General features: G+C 47.0%; 1 protein-coding gene across 1 annotated transcript in view; it reads right to left on the reverse strand.

The window, feature by feature from the left end:
• exoc6b (exocyst complex component 6B) overlaps positions 1 to 16,559 on the reverse strand; it is a 563,998-nt gene that overhangs the window by 497,375 nt on the left and 50,064 nt on the right. The window lies entirely within an intron of this gene.

Here is a 16,559-nt window from a genome sequence, read left to right on the forward strand (position 1 = left end):
CCCGCGGTGCCCAGCGGTCCCGGAAATCCTCCAGGGTGCCCTTGGACAGCGTGTGGTCCCCCTCCAACACCACTTCTGCCTGGCGCCGTGAGTCGCGGATGGCCAGCTTGGCCAGGGTTAATCCCCGGGATGGCGGGACTGACATATGAGGAAAGGTTGGAAAGACTGGGCTTGTATTCACTGGAGTTTTGAAGCGTGAGAGGGGATCTTATAGAGACATATAAAATTATAAAAAGGACTGGACAAGTTAGATGCAGGAAAAATGTTCCCAATGTTGGGGGAGTCCAGAACCAGGGGCCACACAGTCTAAGAATAAAGGGGAGGCCATTTAAAACTGAGGTGAGAAGAAACCTTTTCACCCAGAGAGTTGTGAATTTGTGGAATTCTCTGCCACAGAGGGCACTGGATGAATTTAAAAGAGAGTTAGATAGAGCTCTCGGGGCTAGTGGAATCAAGGGATATGGGGAGAAGGCAGGCACGGGTTACTGATTGTGGATGATCAGCCATGATCACAATGAATGGCGGTGCTGGCTCGAAGGGCCAAACGGCCTCCTCCTGCACCTATTTTCTATGTTTCAATGTTTCAAATTATAGAGCTTTCAGATGGTGTGTGCATAGCAAAAATCAAAACAAGACCTGCATTTATAGAACATGGAACAGTACAGCGCAGAAACAGGCCCTTCGGCCCACAATGTCTGTGCCACAAATTATGCCAAGACAAAATGCTCTCACATGATCCCTCAATTCTCTGCATATCCAACGTGAAGCCTTTACCATCTTTAAAACCTTTCACAACTTTAAACAATCCTAATAACACTTTACATCCAATCACAACGAGGAGGAATTTCTGATGGGTGTCGACCCAAAACGTCGCCCATTCCTTCTCTCCAGAGATGCTGCCTGTCCCCCTGAGTTACTCCAGCATTTTGTGTCAATCTTAGGAATTTCGTTCGTCAGAGGGTGGTGAATCTGCGGAATTCATTGCCACAGACAGCTGTGGAGGCCAAGTCAGTGGATATTTCGAAGGCGGAGTTCGACAGATTCTTGATTAGTACGGGTTTCAGGGGATACGGGGAGAAGGCAGGAGAATGAGGTTGAGAGGGAAAGATAGATCAGCCACGATTGAATGGCGGAGTAGACTCGAATGGCCTAATTTTGCTCGTAGGTATCACAAAATTCTGGAGTAACTCAGCGGGTCAGGCAGCATCTAGGAGAGAGGAAATGGGTGACGTTTTGGGTCCAGACCCTTCTTCAGACTAATGTCAGGGGGGCCGGACAAAGAAAGGATATAGGTGGAGAGCTTTTTTTTAGCAGGCGGAGGTGGAAGCGATGTATGGTGGGGGGGTGGTGGGTTAACAGAGCAGAGGGGGGCATGAGGACCGATGTGGGGAGTAGTCGGGTCGCCTGGCTAGAGGGGGAAGGGGGATTTTAGCAGCCGGAGGTGGAGGCGATGTATGGTGGGGGGGTGGTAGGGTGGAGGTGGAGGCGATCCATTCCCTCTCCCCTGAGATGCTGACTGACCAGCTGAGTTACTCCAGCATTTTGTGATACCTTCGATTTGTACCAGCATCTGCAGTTATTTTCCCACATAACTTTGCTCCTATACCTGATGGACTTATGAATGTTGTCACGTATGATAATGAAGGAAATATGAAAACCTAGATTTAATTGGAACCTGAGGGGCCAGATGGTCATGTGGAAGGTGGGAGAAATGGGGAACAAGGTGCCAGAATGTAGAACACAGAACTGTACAGCACAGAAACGGGCCCTTCGGCCCACAATGTTTGTGCTGAACATGATGCCTGATCTCTTCTGCCTGTACATGATCCATATCGCTCTATTTCACGCACTTCCATGCACCTATCCAGAAGACAGAAGAACCAAGAAGTGGTTGGGGCAGGTACAACAACATTTAAAACACATTTGGACGGGCAGCACAGTGGCGCAGCGGCAGAGTTGCTGCCTTCGAGTGCCAGAGGCCCGGGTTTGATCCTGACCACGGGTGCCGTCAGTACGGAGTTTGTACGTTCTCCCCGTGGACCGCGTGGGTTTTCTCCGGGTGCTCCAGTTTCCTCCCACACTCCAAAGACGCACAGGTTAGTAGATGAATTGAGGCTTGGTGCCATTGTAAATCGTCCCGAGTTTGCGCGTAGGATAGTGTTAGTGTGAGGGGATGGTGGGCCGGCACAGACTCTCGGGGCCAAAGGGCCTGTTTCTACGCTGTGCATCTGAACTAAATCAACGCAGACATTCACTTTACACTTTCCTTTCAATTCCTCGCTCCCCTGAGCCTGACAGAAAATCTCCTAGTCACCGCTCGGACTTGTAATCCCACAGTATGACCGGCAGATGAATTGATAAATTAGACAACCATTCTGTGGTACACCCAACAGGTCATAAGGTCATAAGAGATAGGGGTAAAATTAGTCCATTTGGCCCTCCGCCATTCAATCATGGCTGATCTATCTCTCCCTCCTAACCCCATTCTCCTGCCTTCTACCCATAACCTCTGACACCCGTACTAATCAAAAATCTGCCAATCTCTGCCTTAAAGATATCCACTGACTTGGCCTCCACAGCCTTCTGCGGCAAAGAATTCCACAGATTCACCACCCTCTGACTAAAGAGATTCCTCCTCATCTCCTTCCTAAAGGAACGTCCTTTAATTCTGAGGCCGTGCCCTCTGGTCCTAGACTCTCCCACCAGTGGAAACATCCTCTCCACATCCACTCTATCCAGGCCTTTCACTCTTCTGTACGTTTCAATGAGGTCCCCCCTCATTCTTCTAAACTCCAGCGAGTACAGGCCCAGTGCCGACAAACGCTCATCACAGGTTAACCCACTCATTTCCGTGATGAAGTCAATGAGTTGATGAACGACAGCCATTCCGTGGTGACCCTGGAGCAGAGGGGATTCCAGGCAGACTCCCCGTTAATCCCTGCATGCAGCCATCTGTGGCAGCTGAATTTTACCACACGGATCAGTTTGTGCCACCGTGCACAACAACCTCCGGCTGCTCCGCCTCTCTCTCTCTCTCTTTCTCTCTCTCACTCACTCTCTCTCTCTCTCTCTCTCTCTCTCTCTCTCTCTAGGATGGCGTGCAGCCGCTCCGAGACGTCCTGGACCCTGGCACCAGGGAGGCAACACACCATCCTGGAGTCTCGCCCGCTGCCACAGAATCTCCTGTCCGCACCTCTGACGATGGAGTCTCCCACCACTGCGGCTCTCCCTGACGTCACTCTTCAGGGTTGGAGTCACAGCCCCGGCTGCCGCTCAATCTTGTCGTGTCGTCCGCTCCCAAGAGGGTGTACATGTTTTCAGTAGGTACAGCCACCGGGGTCTCCTGCACTCCACGTTTACTCATCTTTCTCACAGTCACCCACCTTCACTGTCCTCGGTGGGACTGGCCAGGAAACTCTCGTGTTCCCGGATGGCCCTGAGGTCATCCAACTGCTGCTCCAGTTCCCCAACACGTTCATTCAGGAGCTGCACCTGCACACAGTTTCCGCAGGTGTAGTTGTCTGGAGCACCAGCAGTGCCCCTGACTTCCCTCATCCTGCAGGAAACACACTGCACCAATGATCACATTGCAGCCATGATCACACTGCAGCCATGATCATATTGAATGGCGGTGCAGGCTCGAAGGGCCAAATGGCCTACTCCTGCACCTATTTTCTATGTTTCTATGTTTCTATCCTGCCTGCCATGAGGAAAAACGTTTTCAGCCAGAGAGTTGTAAATCTGTGGAATTCTCTGCCTCAGAAGGCAGTGGAGGCCAATTCTCTGAATGCATTCAAGAGGGAGCTGGATAGAGCTCTTAAGGATAGCGGAGTCAGGGGGTATGGGGAGAAGGCAGGAACGGGGTACTGATTGAGAATGATCAGCCATGATCACATTGAATGGCGGTGCTGGCTCGAAGGGCCAGATGGCCTCCTCCTGCACCTATTGTCTATTGTCTATTTCTTCAGCGGACAAAACAAAATTACAAATTTCGAATCAAGTATAGCTCCTTGCCTCCGCCTCCTCGCCGAAGACTCTCGAGCCAAAGACGCACGCTTTACTCACCAAGGCACTTCACCTCAACAAGGCGGCTCCCAACAAGGCCCCTCTGCCACAGCTGCACATCTTCACCTGTTACCTAATCAATGACTTTAGGGCTTATTTGTAATTTACTCGAACCTGGGCCATTGGCGCTCTTTTTAAATTTTCTTTCCCTCCGACTCACCTACTTCCAGCCAATCGAAGGTATTTATTCACAAAATGCTTGAGTAACTCAGCAGGTCAGGCAGCATCTCAGGAGAGAAGGAATGGGTGATGTTTCGGGTCGAGACCCTTCTTCAGACGAAGGCTCTTCTGAAGAAGGGTCTCGACCCGAAACTTCACCCATTCCTTCTCTCCCGAGATGCTGCCTGACCTGCTGAGTTGCTCCAGCATTTTGTGAATAAATACCTTCGATTTGTACCAGCATCTGCAGTTATTTTCTTATACTTCCAGCCAATACTCGCTCTGGCTGCTTCTGGCTGCTGCTTTTCTCCGACCTTCACGGAAAACACTCTAACGTCAAGTAACCCTTGCTTTCCCTCTCCCTCCATCCCTCCCCCATCCTAGATCTGCGACCAGTTTGACGTGTCCTCCTGATTAAATTTTATCTTTAAGACAGACACAAAAAGCTGGAGTAACACAAGCGGGACAGGCAGCATCTCTAAAAACAAGGAATGGGTGACGTTTCGGGTCAAGACCCTTCTTCAGATAATTTTATCTTTGTCTGCCTCATTGTCACCTTCCCCTAGCTAACAATGATCTATTCTACATTTTTCTTGACCTTTGTCCCCTTTGATCTCTCGTTTTCACACCTTACCCTTCCATACAGACATAGACATAGAAAATAGGTGCTGGAGGTCATTTGGCCCTTCGAGCCAGCACCGCCATTCATTGTAATCATGGCTGAACGTCCACAATCAGTAACCCGTGCCTGCCTTCTCCCCATATCCCTTGATTCCACTAGCCCCTAGAGCTCTATCTAACTCTCTTTTAAATTCATCCAGTGAATTGGCCTCCACTGCCTTCTGAGGCAGAGAATTCAACAAATTCATAACTCTCTGGGTGAAAACGTTTCTTCTCATCTCAGTTTAAATGGCCTCCCCTTTATTCTTAGACTGTGGCCCCTGGTTCTGGACTCCCCCAACATTGGGAGCATTTTTCCTGCATCCAGTCCTTTTATAATTTTATACATCTCTATAAGATCCCCTCTCATCCTTCTAAACTCCTGTGAATACAAGCCCAGTCTTTCCAACCTTTCCTCATATGACAGTCCCGCCATCCCGGGGATTAACCTCGTTAACCTACTCTGCACTGTCTCAATAGTAAGGGCGCCCTTCCTTAAATTAGGAGACCAAAACTGCACACAATACTCCAGATGTGGTCTCATCTGGGCCCTATACAACTGCAGAAGGACCTCTTTGCTCCTATCTCTGTCTCTCCCCAGACTCGACCCGAAACGTCACCCATTCCCTCTGTCCAGAGATGCTGCCTGTCCCGGCTGAGTTACTCCAGCATTCTGTGTCGATCTGCATTCATCACGAGATGGTCTTTCCTCATTCCCATTGACTTGCTTTGACTCTTCAAACTGTATTAGCAGCTCAACACTGCCACCTACGGGCTTCATGCACTGAAAGGCAGGGAGAGCAAAGTCACTGTGGAGAAGTAGGAACAAGGAACTGCCGATCCTGGTTTACAAAAAACAAAACATAGTCCTGGAGTAACTCAATAGACAATAGACAATAGACAATAGGTGCAGGAGTAGGCCATTCAGCCCTTCGAGCCAGCACTGCCATTCAATGCGATCATGGCTGATCACTCTCAATCAGTACCCCGTTCCTGCCTTCTCCCCATACCCCCTCACTCCGCTATCCTTAAGAGCTCTATCCAGCTCTCTCTTGAAAGCATCCAACGAACTGGCCTCCACTGCCTTCTGAGGCAGAGAATTCCACACCTTCACCACTCTCTGACTGAAAAAGTTCTTCCTCATCTCCGTTTTAAATGGCCTACCCCTTATTCTTAAACTGTGGCCCCTTGTTCTGGACTCCCCCAACATTGGGAACATGTTTCCTGCCTCTAATGTGTCCAATCCCCTAATTATCTTATATGTTTCAATAAGATCCCCCCTCATCCTTCTAAATTCCAGTGTATACAAGCCTAATTGCTCCAGCCTTTCAACATACGACAGTCCCGCCATTCCGGGAATTAACCTAGTGAACCTACGCTGCACGCCCTCAATAGCAAGAATATCCTTCCTCAAATTTGGAGACCAAAACTGCACACAGTTGCGGTCTCACCAGGGCCCGGTACAACTGTAGAAGGACCTCTTTGAAGAACCTCCTCCTCTTTGAAGAACCTCCTCCTATTCACGTATAAAGCCCTAAATGGGCACTCCCCCCCCACATCAAAAATCTTCTAACCCCCCTCTCTAACTCCAGGTCCCTCAGATCGGCCGACTTGGGGCTATTCACTATCCCGCGGTCTAGGCTTAAACTCAGGGGTGACCGCGCTTTTGCGGTTGCAGCTCCTAGACTGTGGAACAGCATCCCTCTCCCCATCAGAACTGCCCCCTCCATCGACTCCTTTAAGTCCAGGCTCAAAACATATTTCTACTCCCTAGCGTTTGAGGCTCATTGAGGAGGCGCTGTGAACTGTTTGCGTGCTACTGTATGTTTTCATTTTTTTTCTATTGGAACGTAATCAAATGTACAGCACTTTGGTCAACGTGGGTTGTTTTTAAATGTGCTATACAAATAAAATTGACTTGACTTGACTTGACTTTGCTCCTATACTCAACTCCTCTTGTTACGAAGGCCAACATTCCATTGGCTTTCTTCACTGCCTGCTGTACCTGCATGCTTCCTTTCAGTGACTGATGCACTAGGACACCCAGATCTCGTTGAACATCCCCTCTTCCTAACTTGACACCATTCAGATAATAATCTGCCTTTCTATTCTTACTTACAAAGTGAATAACTTCACACTTATCTACATTAAACTGCATCTGCCATGTATCCGCCCATTCACACAACCTGTCCAAGCCACCCTGCAGCCTTATTGCATCTTCCTCACAATTCACACTACCCCCCAGCTTAGTATCATCTGCAAATTTGCTAATGGTACTTTTAATCCCTTCATCTAAGTCATTAATGTATATCGTAAATAGCTGGGGTCCCAGCACCGAACCTTGCGGTACCCCACTGGTCACTGACTGCTATTCCGAAAGGGACCCATTTATCCCCACTCTTTGCTTTCTGTCTGTCAACCAATTTTCTATCCATGTCAGTACCCTACCCCCAATACCATGTGCTCTAATTTTGCCCACTAATCTCCTATGTGGGACCTTGTCGAAGGCTTTCTGAAAGTCGAGGTACACCACATCCACTGACTCTCCCCTGTCAATTTTCCTAGTTACATCCTCAAAAAATTCCAGTAGATTTGTCAAGCATGATTTCCCCTTCGTAAATCCATGCTGACTCGGAATGATCCTGTTACTGCTATCCAAATGCTCAGCAATTTCGTCTTTTATAATTGACTCCAGCATCTTCCCCACCACTGATGTCAGACTAACTGGTCTATAATTACCCGTTTTCTCTCTCCCTCCTTTCTTAAAAAGTGGGATAACATTTGCTATCCTCCAATCCACAGGAACTGATCCTGAATCTATAGAACATTGAAAAATGATCTCCAATGCTTCCACTATTTCTAGAGCCACCTCCTTAAGTACACTGGGATGCAGACCATCAGGCCCTGGGGATTTATCAGCCTTCAGTCCCATCAGTCTACCCAAAACCATTTCCTGCCTAATGTGGATTTCCTTCAGTTCCTCCATCACCCTAGGTTTTCCGGCCCCTAGAATATTTGGGAGATTGTGTGTATCTTCCTCAGTGATGACAGATCCAAAGTAACGGTTTAACTCGTCTGCCATTTCTTTGTTCCCCATAATAAATTCCCCTGCTTATGTCTTCAAGGGACCCACATTTGCCTTGACTATTTTTTTCCTCTTCACGTACCTAAAAAAACTTTTGCTATCCTTCTTAACTCGGCCGGTCAGGCAGCATCTCTGGAGAACATGGATAGTTGGTGTTTCGAGTTGGGGCCCTTCTTCAAACTAATAGTGGGAGGGAGAGAGGGGGGGGGAGGGAGGGAGATGGGGCAAGTCAAATCCTGGCAGGTAGTAATATGTTGAGTAGGAATGAACTGCAGATGCTGGTTTACACCAAAGATAGACACAAAATGCAGGAGTAACTCAGCGGGACAGGCAGCATCTGTGGAGAGAAGGAATAGATGACGTTTCGGGTCAAGACCCTTTTTCAGATACAGGTTGATACAGGTGAAGGGGGATTTTTGATAAGCAGGTAAGTTCATGTTCGTAAATCACAGGAGCAGAATAGAAACATAGAAATATAGAAAGTAGGTGCAGGAGTAGGCCATTCGGCCCTTCGAGCCTGCACCACCATTCAATATGATCATGGCTGATCATCCAACTCAGTATCCTGTACCTGCCTTCTCTCCATACCCCCTGATCCCTTTAGCCACAAGGGCCACATCTAACTCCCTCTTAAATATAGCCAATGAACTGGCCTCAACTACCTTCTGTGGCAGAGAATTCCACAGATTCACCACTCTCGGTGTGAAAAAAACCTTTCTCATCTCGGTCCTAAAAGACTTCCTCCTTATCCTTAAACTGTGACCCCTTGTTCTGGACTTCCCCAACATCGGGAACAATCTTCCTGCATCTAGCCTGTCCAACCGCTTAAGAATTTTGTAAGTTTCTATAAGATCCCCCCTCAATCTTCTAAATTCCAGCGAGTAAAAGCCGTGTCTATCCAGTCTTACTTCATATGAAAGTCCTGCCATCCCAGGAATCAATCTGGTGAACCTTCTCTGTACTCCCTCTATGGCAAGAATGTCTTTCCTCAGATTAGGAGACCAAAACTGTACGCAATACTCCAGGTGTGGTCTCACCAATGCCCTGTACAACTGCTCCTATAATCCTTTTGCTATGAATGCCAACATACCATTCGCTTTCTTCACTGCCTGCTGCACCTGCATGCCTACTTTCAATGACTGGTGTACCACGACACCCAGGTCTCGTTGCATCTCCCCTTTTCCTAATCGGCCACCATTCAGATAATAGTCTGCTTTCCTGTTCTTGCCACCAAAGTGGATAACGTCACATTTATCCACAATAAGGCCATTCAACCCATCATGTCTGCCATTCAATCATGGCTGATCTATCTTCACCTCTCAACCCCATTCTCCTGCCTTCTCCCCATAACCCTTTGACTAATTAACCCTTACTAATTAAGAATCTATCTCTCCCTTAAAATTACAGCCTCCACATCCGTCTGTGGCAAAGAATTCCACAGATTCACCACCCTCTGACTAAAGAAATTCCTCCTCATCTCCTTCCTAAAGGTACGTCCTTTTATTCTGAGGCTGTGCCCTCTGGTCTTGGACTCATCCACTAGTGGAAACATCCTCTCCACATCCACTCTATCCAAGCCTTTCACTATTCGATAAGAGGTCCAGAACTAGGGACCACAGTCTAAGAATAAAGGGGAGGCCATTTAAAACTGAGGTGAGAAAAAAATAATTCACCCAGAGAGTTGTGAATTTGTGGATTTCTCTGCCACAGAGGGCAGTGGAGGCCAATTCACTGGATGAATTTAAAAGAGAGTGATATAGAGCTCTAGGGGCTAGCAGAATCAAGGGATATGGGGAGAAGGCAGGCACGGGCTCATGATTGTGGATGATCAGCCATGATCACAATGAATGGCGGTGCTGGCTCGAAGGGCTGAATGGGCTCCTCCTGCACCTATTTTCTATGTTTCTATGTTTCTATCCTCCTTCTAAACTCCAGCGAATGCAGGCCCAGTGCCGGCAAAAGTTGCCTCGGTGGCATTTCAATTCGGGAACGTTCCTCAGTTTGATAGTGGGGGCGGGCAGGGGCAGGACAAAGCCTGGCAGGTAATTGGTTGAGCAAAGGAACTGCAGATGCTGGTTTACACCAAAGATAGACACAAAATGCAGGAGTAACTCAGCGGGACAGGTAGCATCTGTGGAGAGAACGAATTGGTGGCGTTTCGGGTCGAGACCCTTCTTCAGACTCTGAATCTGAATCAGACGTGATAAAAATACCCATGTACCCGCCCAAATATCTTTTAAATGTTGTTATTCTACCTGCCTCTACTACTTCCTCTGGCAGCTCGTTCCATATACCTACCATCCTCTGAATGAAAAGGTTGCCCCTCAGGTTCCTATCACATCTTTCCTTAAACCCATGCCCACTCAATCTTGGTCCCCTGGCCCTGGTGAAAAGACAGTGTTCCGCAGGGCTCGGTGCTGGGGCCGCTACTCTTCCCGTTGTATATCTTTGATTAGGATGATGGAAATTAAGGGTTTGTGGCCAAGTGTGCAGCTGATGGGAAGACAGGTGGAGGGGCGGGTGGTACGGACAAAGCAGAGACTCTGCAGAAGGACTTGGACAGGTTGGGAAAGGGGGCAGAGAAGTGGCAGATATGTGACAAAGTGTGATCATGCACTTTGGTAATAGAAATAAAGACATAGATTATTTTCCAAATGGTGGCAGGATTCAGAAACTGGAGGTGCAAAGGGACTTAGGAATGCTGGTGCAGGATTAACGAAAGATTTATTTGCAGGTTGAATCGGTTGTAAAGAAGGCAAACGCAACGATGGCATTTATTTCAGGAGAACTAGAAGATAAAAACAGGGATGTAAAGCTGAGGCTCTATAAGGCGCTGGTCGGGCTGCATTTGGAACATTGTGAGCAGTTTTGGGCCCCGTATCTGAGGAAGGATGTGCTGGCTCTGGAGAGGGTCCAGAGGAGGTTTACGAGAATGATCCCAGGAATGAGTGGGTTAACATGTGATGAGCGTTTGTCGGCACTGGGCCTGTACTCGCTGGAGTTTAGAAGGATGAGGGGGGACCTCATTGAAACTTATCGAATAGTGAAAGGCCTGGATGCGGAGAAGATGTTTCCACCAGTGGGAGAGTCTGTATCTTTAAAAAGGAGATGAGGAGGAATTTCTTTAGACAGAGGGTGGTGAATATGTGGAACTCATTGCCACAGAAGGCTGTGGAGGCCAAGAAAGCGGGTATTTCTAAAGCGGAGATTGACAGGTTCTTGATCAGTACGACTGTCAGGAGTTAAGGGGAGAAGGCAGGAGAATGGGGTTGAGGCAAAGATAGATCAGCCATGATAGAATGGCAGAGTAGACTCGATGGGCCGAATGGCTTAATTCTGCTCCTTTGACTTATGAACTTAGTCACTCTATCTATTCCCCTCATTGTTTTATGCACCTACGCTTTTATTTCTAATCCGTGAATGGGAAGTAGATCATTGAAGAAGCAGATGAACATGTTTGATCCTTCGACAAAGGAATGCTCCAACATCCATCTAAAAATACCCTTCATAAAGAGTGATGCCCTAAAATTATTCTACAAGGTCCCACATAGGAGATTAGTGGGCAAAATTAGAGCACATGGTATTGGGGGTAGGGTACTGACATGGATAGAAAATTGGTTGGCAGCCAGAAAGCAAAGAGTGGGGATAAATGGGTCCCTTTCAGAATGGCAGGCAGTAACTAGTGGGGTACCGCAAGGCTCGGTGCTGGGACCGCAGCTATTTACAATATACATTAATGACTTGGATGAAGGGATTAAAAGTAACATTAGCAAATTTGCAGATGACACAAAGCTGGATGGCAGTGTGAACTGTGAGGAAGATGCTATGAGGATGCAGGGTGACTTGGACAGGTTGTGTGAATGGGCGGATGCATGGCAGATGCAGTTTAATGTGGATAAATGTGAGGTTATCCACTTTGGTGGTAAGAATAGGAAGGCAGAGTATTATCTGAATTGTGTCAAGTTAGGAAAAGGGGACGTATAAAGAGATCTGGGTGTCCTAGTGCATCAGTCACTGAAAGGAAGCATGCAGGTACAGCAGGCAGTGAAGAAAGCAAATGGAATGTTGGCCTTCATAACAAGAGGAGTTGAGTATAGGAGCAAAGAGGTCCTTCTGCAGTTGTACAGGCCCCTAGTGAGACCGCACTAGTAGGTTCACTAGGTTAATTCCTGGAATGGCGGGATGTTGAAAGACTGGAGCGACTAGGCTTGTATACACTGGAATTTAGAAGGATGAGAGGGGATCTTAACGAAACATATAAGATTATTAAGGGGTTGGACACGTTAAAGGCAGGAAACATGTTCCCAATGTTGGGGGAGTCCAGAACCAGGGGCCACAGGTTAAGAATAATGGGTAGGCCATTTAGAACGGAGCTGAGGAAAAAAAAATTCAGTCAGAGAGTTGTAAATCTGTGGAATTCTCTGCCTCAGAAGGCAGTGGAGGCCAATTCTCCAGATGCTTTCAAGAGAGAGCTAGATAGAGCTCTTAAGGATAGCGGAGTCAGGGGGTATGGGGAGAAGGCAGGAACGGGGTATTGATTGAGAATGATTAGCCATGATCACACTGAATGGTGGTGCTGGCTCGAATGGCCGAATGGCCTACTCCTGCACCAATTGTCTATTGTCTATTGACTTTGCTGGCTTTATCTTGCACTAAATATTATTCACGTTATTCCCTCTATGATGTACAGTGCCCTCCATAATGTTTGGGACAAAGACCCATCATTTATTTATTTGCCTCAGTACTCCACAATTTGAGATTTTTAATAGAAAGAAAATCACATGTGGTTAAAGTGCACATTGTCAGATTTTAATACAGGCCATTTTTATACATTTTGGTTTCACCATGTAGAAATTACAGCTGTGTTTATACATAGTCCCCCCCATTTCAGGGCACCATAATGTTTGGGACATATGGCTTCACAGGTGTTTGTTATTGCTCAGGTGTGTTTAAATGCCTCATTAATGCAGGGAAAAGAGAGCTCTCCGCACCTAGTCTTTCCTGCAGTCTTTCCATCACCTTTGAAAACTTTTATTGCTGTTTATCAACATGAGGATCAAAGTTGTGCCAATGAAAGTCAAAGAAGCAATTATGAGACTGAGAAACGAGAATAAAACTGTTGGAGACATCAGCCGAACCTTAGGGTTACCAAAATCAACTGTTTGGGACATCTTTAAGAAGAAAGAGAGCACTGGTGAGCTTACTAATCGCAAAGGGACTGGCAGGCCAAGGAAGACCTCCACAGCTGATTGCAGAAGAATTCTCTCTATTATTTTTCTTTATTATAAAAACTCCCCAAACACCTGATGGACAGATCAGAAAAACTCTTCAGGAGTCAGGTGTGGATTTGTCAATGACCACTGCCGGCAGAAGACATCATGAACAAAAATACAGAGGCTACACTGCAAGATGCAAACCATTGGTTAACTACAAAAATAGGATGGCCAGGTAACAGTTTGCCAAGAAGTACTTAAAAAAGCAACCAAAGTTCTGAAAAAAGATCTTGTTGACGGATAAGATGAGTGACGGTAAGAGCAAAGCATGGAGGAGAGAAGGAACTGCCCAAGATCTAAAGCAGTCTGAAGAAGGGTCTCGACCTGAAACGTCACCCATTCCTTCTTTCCTGAGTTGCTGCCTGACCCGCTGAGTTACTCCAACATTTTGTGTCTATCCAAGATCCAAAGCATACCACCTCATCTGTGAAACACGGTGGTGGGGGTGTTATGGCCTGGGCATGTATGGCTGCTGAAGGTACTGGCTCACTTATCTTCATTGATGATACAACTGCAGTTGGTAGTAGCATAATGAATTCTGAAGTGTATAGACACATCTTTATCTGCTCAAGTTCAAACAAATGCCACAAAATTGGCCGGCGGTTCATTCTACAGCAAGACAATGATTCCAAACATACTGCTAAAGCAACAAAGGAGTTTTTCAAAGTTAAAAAAAGGTCAATTCTTGAGTGGCCAAGTCAATCACCCGAATTGAGCATGCCTTTTATATATGCAGAAGAGAAAACTGAAGGGGACTAACCCCAAAACAAGCATAAGCTAAAGATGGCTGTAATACAGGCCTGGCAGAGCATCACCAGAGAAGATACCCAGCAACTGGTGATGTCCATGAATCACAGACTTCAAGCAATCATGCATGCAAAGGATATGCAACAAAATACTAAACATGACTACTTTCATTTACATGGCATTGTTGTGTCCCAAACATTATGGTGCCCTGAAATGGGGGGGGACTATGTATAAACACTGCTGTAATTTCCACATGGTGAAACCAAAATGTATACAAATGGCCTTTATTAAAATCTGACAATGTGCACTTTAATCACAAGTAATTTTTTTCTGTAACAAATCTCAAATTGTGGAGTACAGAGGCAAATAAATAAATGATGGGTCTTTGTCCCAAACATTATGGAGGGCACTGTATCTGTACTCTGTGGATGGCTCGATTGTAACTATTTGTGGTCTTTCCGCTAACTGGTTATCACACAACAAAAGCTTTTCACTGTACCTCGATACAGTCTGTGGAATTCTCTGCCACAGAAGGTAGTTGAGGCCAGTTCATTGGCTATATTTAAGAGGGAGTTAGATGTGGCCCTTGTGGCTAAAGGGATCAGGGGGTATGGAGAGAAGGCAGGTACGGGATACTGAGCTGGATGATCAGCCATGATCATATTGAATGGCGGTGCAGGCTCGAAGGGCCGAATGGCCTACTCCTGCACCTATTTTCTATGTTTCTATGTTTCTATGATACACGTGACAATAAACTAAACTAAACTTTCTCACTAACTTCAGCCAATTTCTAATTCCGCCTGGCAAAGTAATTGGGTATTACCAGAAGATGGCAGCAGAGTGCCATCTTGACAAGAGTTCGCTGATCCAGAAGATTCACAAGATTCAGTGACTTGGTCACAAGGATTCAAAACTGGCTTAATGATGGAAGACAGTGTAGTGTTATTCAGGCTGGAGGTCTGTGACCAGTGGAGTTCCACAGGGCAGACACAAATTGCTGGAGTAACTCAGCAGGACAGGCAGCATCTCTGGATAGAAGGAATGGGTGACGTTTCAGGTCGAGACCCTTCTTCAGACTGAGTCATCTCCATTCTAAATGGCCTACCCCTTATTCTTAAACTGTGGCCCCTTGTTCTGGACTCCCCCAACATTGGGAACATGTTTCCTGCCTCTAATGTGTCCAATCCCCTAATTATCTTATATGTTTCAATAAGATCCCCCCTTATCCTTCTAAATTCCAGTGTATACAAGCCTAATTGCTCCAGCCTTAGATCCCGGAGAAAACCCACGCGGGTCACGGGGAGAACGTACAAACTCCGTACAGACGGCGCCCGTAGTCGGGATCCAACCCGGGTGTCCGGCCCTGCATTCGCTGTAAGGGAGCAACTCTACCGCTGCGCCACCGTGACCGCCCACCTATCCATGATCTCCACAGATGCTGCCTGACCTGCTGAGTTACTCCAGCACTCTGTGAAACGTCACCTATCCATGATCTCGAGATGCTGCCTGACCTGCTGAGTTACTCCAGCACTCTGTGAAACGTCACCTATCCATGTTCTCCAGAGATGCTGCCTGACCCGCTGAGTTACTCCAGCATTTTGTGTTGGATAGTTAGATAGAGCTCTAGGGGCTAATGGAATCGAGGGATATGGGGAGAAGGCAGGCACGGGTTACTGATTGTGGATGATCAGCCATGATCACAATGTATGGTGGTGCTGGATCGAAGGGCCAAATGGCCTCCTCCTGCACCTATATTCTATGTTTCTATGTTTCTATGGGTCTATCTTCCGTGTAAACCAGCATCTGCAATTCCTTCCAACACATTAATGCCCTTAGGTCGACACAAAATGCTGGAGTAACTCAGCGGGTCAGGCAGCATCTCAGGAGAGAAGGAATGGGTGACGTTTCGGGTCGAGACACTTCATCAGACCCGAAAAGTCACCCATTCCTTCTCTCCTGAGATGCTGCCTGACCAGCTGAGTTACTCCAGCATTTTGTGTCTACCTTCGATTTAAACTAGCATCTGCAGTTTTTTGTCTTACATGTTAGTGCCCTTGTTACCCTTGAGGTGGCGCTGGTGAGTCACCCTCTTGAATGATGACGGTATTTCCACAGCGTTGCTGTCAGGTATTCAGGGATTAAGATCCTGCATTGAAGGAAAGGTGACACTTTTCTAAACCACACACCTTACACTCACTGCGACTAAATCCCATCTACCAACATTCCGTCCAACGTTCCATCATGTAGATACAATAGCGACATTTAAGAGACCTCGAGATAGGGACATTGATATGCAGGGAAGGGAGGGACATAGACAATAGACAATAGGTGCAGGAGGAGGCCATTCGGCCCTTCGAGCCAGCACCACCATTCAATGTGATCATGGCTGATCATTCTCAATCAGTACCCCGTTCCTGCCTTCTCCCCATACCCCCTGACTCCGCTATCCTTAAGAGCTCTATCTAGCTCTCTCTTGAATGCATTCAGAGAATTGGCCTCCACTGCCTTCTGAGGCAGAGAATTCCACAGATTCACAACACTCTGACTGAAAAAGTTTTTCCTCATCTCCA

This window comes from Rhinoraja longicauda, chromosome 1 (assembly GCF_053455715.1).
Source record: "Rhinoraja longicauda isolate Sanriku21f chromosome 1, sRhiLon1.1, whole genome shotgun sequence".
NCBI lineage: Eukaryota > Metazoa > Chordata > Chondrichthyes > Rajiformes > Arhynchobatidae > Rhinoraja > Rhinoraja longicauda.